The sequence below is a fragment of the Prorops nasuta genome, unplaced genomic scaffold (assembly GCF_024137725.1).
Source record: "Prorops nasuta isolate Cenicafe-Biocafe unplaced genomic scaffold, Cenicafe_Pnas_1.2 PNAS00001, whole genome shotgun sequence".
NCBI lineage: Eukaryota > Metazoa > Arthropoda > Insecta > Hymenoptera > Bethylidae > Prorops > Prorops nasuta.
The window spans coordinates 13,321,640-13,330,801 of record NW_027116798.1 but is presented as its reverse complement, the minus strand read 5'-3'; the positions used below and the strand labels follow the sequence as shown (position 1 = coordinate 13,330,801).

Below are 9,162 nucleotides of genomic sequence, written 5' to 3'. Positions count from 1 at the left end.
CTGAGGTGTTATTGATCGTTGTAAATAGCTTATTTTGTGAATAAACCTCAGAATTTTCATTTGTAAATCATGCCTTTTCCCTTTATTCGGATTTTATCTTATTAGCTGATGATTATCTTAGCCGCTTTATCGAAAGCCTCTCCTAACCAGACCCCTCTCCCTTATCCAGATCGGGACCGAGCTAGCCCAGCATTTTGGGGAAAATTTCGCTATATCGAATCAGTGAATGTTATAGAGAATAACGTACTAGAGAAAACTGGTCTATGTGGACCTGGCGCCCAACATATCGTTTATAGAGTTTGAGTTAGAGCATTTGAGGAGAAACGTAGGAATCATCGCGTATTAGTTTTTGGCTGTATCGTATCGTTCCCCAAATACCGTTTAATAGAGTAAGCGTTATATTGCTCTACGCGGCGAGTTTTATCCACCAGGGATTTTTGCCGCGTAACAACAGCATATTCAAGTTAGTTAAATTAAGCAATTCCATTGTATTAGTGTTAAACTTATTTTTATGGCTTTTTTATTTTAGATAAACGAAAGCGAAAATTAAAAAGTGCAATGGAAGAGTACGCAGAAAAGCTTATTATTGAAAAACAAAAGAGGGGAGAGGATGCTAATAAAAGACACGAAGAGAAGATGACACAACTGAAACGACTAAAAGATATTTTCAAACGTACGGTAGAAAAATAGTTAACTATTGCTTTATTTTGATATAATTCGATATTTTAAGTTTTATGAAACTGTTTTTAATAACTGCGAGATTGTTCTTTTTTATATTGTGATTATATAAAATGTTATGTTTTAGTTATTGTGATATATAAGAAAATCTAAGACTGTTTGGTAAAGATCCTTTTATTTTATATATTTTTATAAAGTAATGAGTGTGCTATGACATTGCGTTTTTGAATTCCTTCCTCTTTATAAATATTCACAGGTTCTGCAAATTGTGTAGATCGTTCTGTTTCGTTAACTACAATAGGTATTTCAATTAAGTCATTGTTAAGAATACATATATTGTGTAAAATAATGCATGCCACGATATATGTTGGCACCAACTCTGTACGAGTCATGGGAAGTTTATCCAGTATACTTCTGAATCTGCCTTTTAATAGCCCTAAAGATCGTTCAACCATCATTATTGCAGCTGAATGGTGATAGTTATCATTTTGTTAGGCTTCCGAAAGATGACCATTATCTTTAAATGGTACCAACAAATATTTATTAATGCTGTTTGCTGCATCACCTAGAATATGACTATCCTCAGGGAAATTCTCTGGTTTTAACATATTTTCAAAACCAGATAATCGAAAGACTTTCATGTCATGTACGGATCCAACTTCCCTACAATAAGAATGAGTAAATTTTAGCGAATTGTCACATATAACCTACAATTAAATTAAATATATTAAAGAAATAAATAATGTAAATTCTAAAAATTAGAAGCAATAAAACTAAAAATTTTTGGAGTTGAATAGAATGGAATCCTTTGCGATTCACATAAGCTTCAGGAAATTGCTTTGGTGCTGCAATATGGATATGTGTTCCATCAATTGCACCAATTGTTTTAGGAAACCTGTGTCTTTCCTTAATTTTCATCATTATTTCTTTTGCTTCATCTATTGATGGCCATTTAATAAATACGTTTCTATGTTTATATAGAGCATTTATTACTTTCCTGACGCAAGCCCAAGCAGTAGATTTGCTCACATCAAATCTGTTACTGCTACATCTATATATTTAATATAATTAATAAAGCTCTCATCCATTTTTAATTAACATAAAGCTATAGCTTTATTAGGGTGGTCATTAAAAAAAAATTTTTTGCGGATCCTTAAAAAACTCTAGTATTTCATGAGAAACTACAGTGGTTGAAACCTGTGCCCTGACAAATGATGGAAACACGTGCCTCAATGCGATCAAATATAATTTTCGAAGAATTTTACAGTTTTTCGCAGATAACTCATTAAATATTCAATTCTATGAAAAGATGCATACAACCTTTTCTCTGAAGAATTAAATTCTACATAATAAAGATTCTATACATTTTTCTTCTAGAATGCATACTAATCAAGATATTCTTGAAAAATCAATCCTCTTTTTCGTTTATACACATTATATTGATAAATTTATATAAATAATTATTTTTAGTTTACCGTACAATTAACATATTTTATTAAATTAAGAGAAATAAAATGTGTAACTACAGCGAAATAAGAATAACTACTCATATGAGCATATGTCAATATAATGTGCATAAACGAAAAAGAGGATTGATTTTTCAGGAATATCTCGATTAGTATGCATTCTAGAAGAAAAATGTATACAATCTTTAATATGTAGAATTTAATTCTTCAGAGAAAAGGTTATATGCATCTTTTCATAGAATCGAATATTTAATGAGTTATCTACGAAAAACTGTAAAATGCTTCGAAAATTATATTTGATCGCATTGAGGCATGTGTTTCCATCATTTATCAGGCCACAGGTTTCAACCACTGTAGTTTCTCATTAAATACTAGTGGTTTTTGGGAATCCGTCAAAAAATTTTTTTTAACGACCACCCTAAACTGTATACAGGGTGTAAAGAAACGACCGCCTTTTCTCGTAACTGGAGGTTCGGGGTGACAAACTGAGTGCACGTGTAAAATTTCGTTCGAATCGTTCAAGAGGTTTAAAAGTTCTTTCCATTTAAAAATCACCCTTTTTCAGTCCTTTTCGAACGACTTTAACTGCATAATGGAAAGTGGAGAAAGTGAAAAACAATTGATGAGCACCCAGCTAGAATGTAAAAATTATCGATCGCGTGCGGTAATACTTTTGCTATTTAATTCTTTAATCTGGCTAATAGATTAATTTTAAAAATAACAAAATCCTTTATATTACAATTCCAATTCAATTCAGTACAAGCATCATTGACTGATTTGATGGAAAGAGCGAGTTGACGCAATGTAAAGGAAAGTATCAAAAGCTAAGATATCGCGCGAGCGCAATGATAACTTAATAGACAATGCATGAGGGCATTCTCTTTCTACTAACGAAGCTAAAGGGAATGATTCAAAATCAATACATTGATGAAGGAGAAAACTAAACTCACCCATTAAATGTTCTGCAAGTTCCTTTAAATCGAAGTTTTTGAAAAAGCTTCAAACTGGCTCCTCGATGATTTCCAGAAAGCACACTATCACTGATTTTGCATTTAAACACTTGTGAATTTAAACAAATTAGGTATTAACCTACGTTTCTTCAAAACACTGGAGAATTTGACACTTTTGAACTGTTTGAAGTAGGGTGATTAAGAGTGGTCGAAACGAATTATTGATTATTCTATCTCTCTGTGTCTCTCTTTTCAGCCTACTTCAAACAGTTCAAAAAGTGTCAAATTAACCGGTGTTTTGAAGAAACGTAGGTTAACACCTAATTTGCTTAAATTCGCGAGTTCTTAAATGCAAAATCAATGAAAGTGTGCATTCTGGAAATCATCGAGGAGCCAGTTTGAAGCTTTTTCAAAAACTTCGGTGTAAAGGAACTTGGAGAACAATAATGGGTAATTTTAATTTTTTCTATCATCAATGAATTGATTTTAAATCATTCTTTTTACCTTCGTTTGTAGAAAGAAAATGCCTTGATGTGTTTCCTATTAAATTATCAGTGCAGTCGCGTGACATCTTAGCTTTTGATACTTTCCTTTTCATTCTATCTTCTCCCTCTTTCCATCAATTCAGTCAATGATACTTGTATTGAATTGATTTGGAATTGTAATGAAAAGGATTTTGCTATTCTTAAAATTAATTTAATAGCCAAATTAATGAAAGAAATAGCAAATGTATTATTGCGCGCGATCGATAATTTTTACATTCTAGTGGGGTGTTCGTCAATTGTTTTTTCACTTTCTCCACTTTATTATGCACAGTTAAAGTCGTTCGAAAAGGACCGAAAAAGGGTGAGTTTTAAATGGAAATAACTTTTAAACCCCTTGAACGATTCGAACAAAATTTTACACGTGCATTTGGATGGTCACCCTGAACCTCCAGTTACGAGAAAAGGCGGTCGTTTCGTTACACCCTGTATACTTAAAAATTAAGAATATTACCTATATGAGTTTGTCGTTGACAACATCCAAATTGTTATTAGCAGTTGCTTTTCTGGTAATATTGGATGCCGTCCAAATATATTTGATTTCCTTTTTAAAGCAGGTGTTAATATTTCTAATAAAATCTTAAAAGTTGCACGACTTAACCTTTAAAAATAATTATTTTATTAATTTAAAAGTACATTTCAGAAAATATTACAATTCTTTTCACAGTAAACTATTATTATTTCTGCAACATTATAAAGAAAGTAACATATTTTAATTTAGGAAAGCTATATGTAAAGTATTTACCGAAAATGACTTTTGAATTCAAAATCTGTATATAAGTATACAACCTTTTCGATATAATTTTTAATTCACATCCTAGGTATTTTTGGTTGATTCTCTGATAAAATAATTAATTCATCTTCTGAGCTATCATCAGATTCACTGGAAGTTAAATATTCATTAACAATATATTTTCCTAGTATATTCAACTCCATTTTTAGCTGAATGCTGACAAGTGACACTTCTTCTTTATTTATTTAAAGGTTAGAGCTACTATTAGTAAATATATATCACACTGTAGACTACTGTAGGGCCGTTCGGTTTTACACCTACGGTTTTCATACGCAGTACACTTTCTAATATCCGAACTCTGTCGACAGTGCACTTTGTTTGATGACGTATTGCTCCTAGTACTGCCAGTACATAAACGAACACGGGCTATATAGTCTCTCTACGTTGCAAAATCTTAATACAATAGAATAAATTAAATGAAAGATTGCCGTTACCTGACTCATTATTTTCATCAAGATTAGATCTAATGATTTCTAAGGATTTTATACAAAATTATTTGATTTATCACTCCGTCTAAAATTGCTGTTATCTTTTGCATGAATGGTGTGTCTTTTAGGTGATTCCAAAGTTTCTACCGAAAAAACATTATTTACTTTTCCTTGATTTACACGTTTTTTCTCGAATTTTTTCTTCTGAAATCTTTTATAGTTTGTATTGTGTTTGAAAGATTCTTTCATGCACTTTGAATCTAAAAATGAATTCTTACTTTGTAGATTAAAAATTGTTGGAGATCGGAGATGACTAGCCCTTATAAATACCGAGTTAAAATGTTTAAAAACACTCATGGTTCGAACGGTTTAATACGGTACACAGTATTCAAGTAAACATGAGGATAACTGAACTTTGCGCCGTTTAAAACTTATTTTATCGGGTGTATAATCATTTTCTATAGTACTTCTTTTACATGGGGTATTGTATAATTTTTTACTAATATCTAAAACGTAATACTATTTGAAATAAAATGTATTTAACATTATGAGACTAAGCACTATAATGGATTATAAACCGTAAACTACGCTTACCTGATTTAATATATATATATATATATATATATATTACGATTAAATCCAATGTTTTCTAAAGCTTTGGATGCAGTATTTCTGGAAACATCAGATAATTTAAAGAGATTACAGTCTTCTGCAGCTTTTGCTTTAGCAGACTCCTCATTCTCCGTTAAGTAAGCATAGCTATTGTATTCCAAATCCGAAACCAATTCTTCCGCTTGTACATAGACTGCCGGTCAAAAGTTTAAGACCACTTGAGATATTTAGTTCAAAATCAGTCACTTCTTTAAACGCGTATAACTTCGTAACAGCGTTGCCAACTCCGCCATTTTGATTATACTGCACTGACATCACTGTACAGCGTAGTATATTCAAAATGGCAGAGTTGGCAATGCTGCTTCGTAATGAGGAAAGATACAATAAAATTCCAAACACCATTGGAAAGCTGATAAAATTTTATATATAGTGGAATTAGTTCAATGCACGGAAAACGTATAGTTATCGAATTACAATTAAATGAAAATGCTGCTATGTTTAAAATTTTTTATTTTTCGTTACGTCAATTCAACTTGTTGTAGCACTTGCAATAATTATGGTAATTATGTGAGACTTTGGTGACATAAAGTTCGAAGTTTCAGCTTTAATTGGAGCCATCAAACGTCACGATATTCATTGTATTTCCTTATGTTTATAACTTTTTTCTGAGTAATGTCGAGAAAAATTTTTGACCAAAAAACAACTGCCCAAGCATTTGAAACAATTTCAGATCGAAGAATTTGTCGGTATTGAGTGGGCTATTCTACTTGTTCCATATTGCACTTTTATTCAATTAACACAAAACACCATTAATTTTTAAATTAAATCAACGAAAGTAGAGTAATGATTAATCAAATCTATTTTATTAATTCCAAGATTTATAATTATCATATTTCTTTTAACTGAATAAAAGTGCAATATGGACCAAGTAGAATAGGTCGTTTAATACTAACGGATTCTTCAATCTGAAATTGTTTCAAATGCTTGGGCAGTTGTATTTTGGTCAAAAATTTTTCTCGACATTACTCAGAAAGAAGTAATGAAAATAAAGAAAATACAATGAACATCGTGACGTTTGATGGCTCAAATTAAAGCTGAAACTTTGAACTTTATGTCACCAAAGTTTCACATAATTACCGTAATTATTGCAAGTGCTACAACGAGTTGAATTGACGTAACGAAAAATAAAAAATTTTAAATATAGCAGCATATTTTTTTAATTGTAATTCGATAACTATACGTTTTCCGTGCATTGAGCTAATTCCACTATATGTAGAATTTTATCAGCTTTCCAATGTTTTTGGAATTTTATTGTATCTTTCCTCATTACGAAGTTATGCGCTTTTTAAGAAGTGACTGATTTTGAACCAAATTTCTCAATTGGTCTTGAACTTTTGACTGGCAGTGTATGTTTCAGTAATAAGTTTAATATAATAATATTTGCATCACAATCTTCATCATAAAGCAAAAATGTATATTATGAACATGGAAATAAAAGTTATTATCAGTTAGTTTTTTATTATATTAATTTTTATAAACTTAAAAAACTTCATAATTGTTTAATGAGATAAATTTTAACGTAATAAAAGTTAAGAAAAAGTCTTAGTATTTACATAAAAAAAGTAGGTTATGAAATGCATAACGATGATGTAAATGCTACAAAATGAGGCTGAATATAAATGGAATGCGTACTAGCTCTTCCTCTTATTTCGATGTTATAAGGTGGCCAATTGGTGTTTTTTTTTAGCTTTCCTTACCATTTCTTTTAAAAGATTGGTATTTGGTTTTGTATATGGTCCTGGCATAATTTTACACTTTATTGTATCGCTTGTTGCGTCAAAAAATATCCACTCATTTGGAACAATTTCCACTTCTTTTCTTTCTTTTTTATGATTAATAAATACAACCAATCGATATTTATATTCAATTGCATTATTATGATTCGACATTTTATAATAATTGTTATAGAATTGGATTCAAGGACTGTTACAAAATTTCTGTTGGCGTTGAACAGTTTAATCGATATGACTGTGTGAATATTCATTTATTTTCAATTTAGGTTGTGCGATTTTCAATTCGATATAGATGTTGAAGTTGCCTGTGAGTGACTCCTTCATACATTAGAATAGTTTTTGCAATAATTAAACCAGAGAATTAAAGTATTCATAATACTGGAAAAAATGAAATTTTAATCAAACTGTAATAAATTCACATACGGAGCAACGACATGACATGTTTCTTCTCCTCATATTCGCAGCTCAAATCTACAGAAACTATTTTTTTTCAATTTCAGTTATTGGATAATCTACACTTTCAATATTGTTTCCACTTACATTCCACATTTGAAAGATGGCTGAATCACAAGGATAATTATAGCTAGGTTTTCTTTTCTTCAATATTTTCCCCGAAATTCTAATAGATCTTTCATTTTCCGTATAAGGTACTGTAACAAGGCAAATTTTATTGCCTTGCTACATAATTTATTTCTGATTTAAAACGCCGCGCGTAAACGAGTTTGTTCTCGATCCCAGATGGCTTCGCTGTGCACGCATGCACAGCTTCCACGCTCGCCTGGGCAAGAGCAGAAATTTTGGCGGACACACCATCACGGCCTGTCAAAAAGACCAGACGTCCGCTGGAGAGATAGGAAACTTTAGCTAAAGAGAAATTTTTCCATGTCAGTGGAAACAGGACTGGAGTTGACACTATTGGAAGGAACGACGGATCGTGGGAGGAATTTTTAGTTACTCTGGCTGCAATCCCGGCACTGTCCATCCTAACCTGCAAACTTAATACTGTGCATGCTGAATATAATTTTTGCTTGATTGTTCTCACTGCATGGAGGTAAGCGTTGTGGCTCCCGAAAGAACCCAACGTTTCACTATTAATATTTCTGTGTAAATTAAATAGTGGCTCCAATGTGAGCAGGGCAAAGTAGCAGCGTTGCCAACTCCGCCATTTTGATTATACTACGCTGTACAGTAATGTCATTCATTCCAGAATCAAGCTTTTAGCAACAAAAATAAAGTTAACCGTTAGCCAGTAGCATTATTGATAACTTGAAGGGAAGAGGTATATATCCCTTCCCTTCAAATTTTCTATACTGCTGCTGGCTAGCGGTTAACTTTATTTTTGTTGCTAAAAGCTTGACTCTGGCATCACTGACATCACAGTACACCGTAGTATAATCAAAATGGCGGAGTTAGCAACGCTGCATAGTAGGTCCAAGAAATAGGCCCGTTGTAAAGTGGAAAGCAGCATTCCCAAAAAAAAAAAAAAATAAACCTGAAAAAGGTCAATTTGAGTTGGCAGCTCTGCGAAGTAGCTACGCTGCAAGTTCTGCTTGCTGATTACGGCTGACTTGTACGATTAAGTAGTAAAAGCAATTTTTATGTAAACACAAATTTTGGCAGGTCAGCTGGATGGTTATGTTCAAATCTGTTTCAGATAAGTAAAAATTAATCTTCATGTATAAAATGCATTGGAACGCGATGCTTTGTGAATAATATCATTTGTTACAGATACTTTGGTTAAATTTGGATGGTGTGCAAAAACAATTTCAAGAGTACATGCAAAGAAAATTTTATTGGGAAGGAGATTAGGTACTTCTTAGCAAACACATAATGGCTGGGATGACAAATCATTAATTTTAAGGATTGCGATGGATATGCCAGAGAAGTATTTACCCTCATG

The 9,162-nt window shown here is 31.9% G+C and overlaps 1 pseudogene; it reads right to left on the bottom strand.

Annotated features, from left to right (window-relative positions):
- Window positions 1-857: 857 nt before the first annotated feature.
- LOC136772571 (putative nuclease HARBI1) lies at window positions 858-4,572 on the bottom strand (annotated as a pseudogene).
- Between the last annotated feature and the right edge of the window lie 4,590 nt (window positions 4,573-9,162).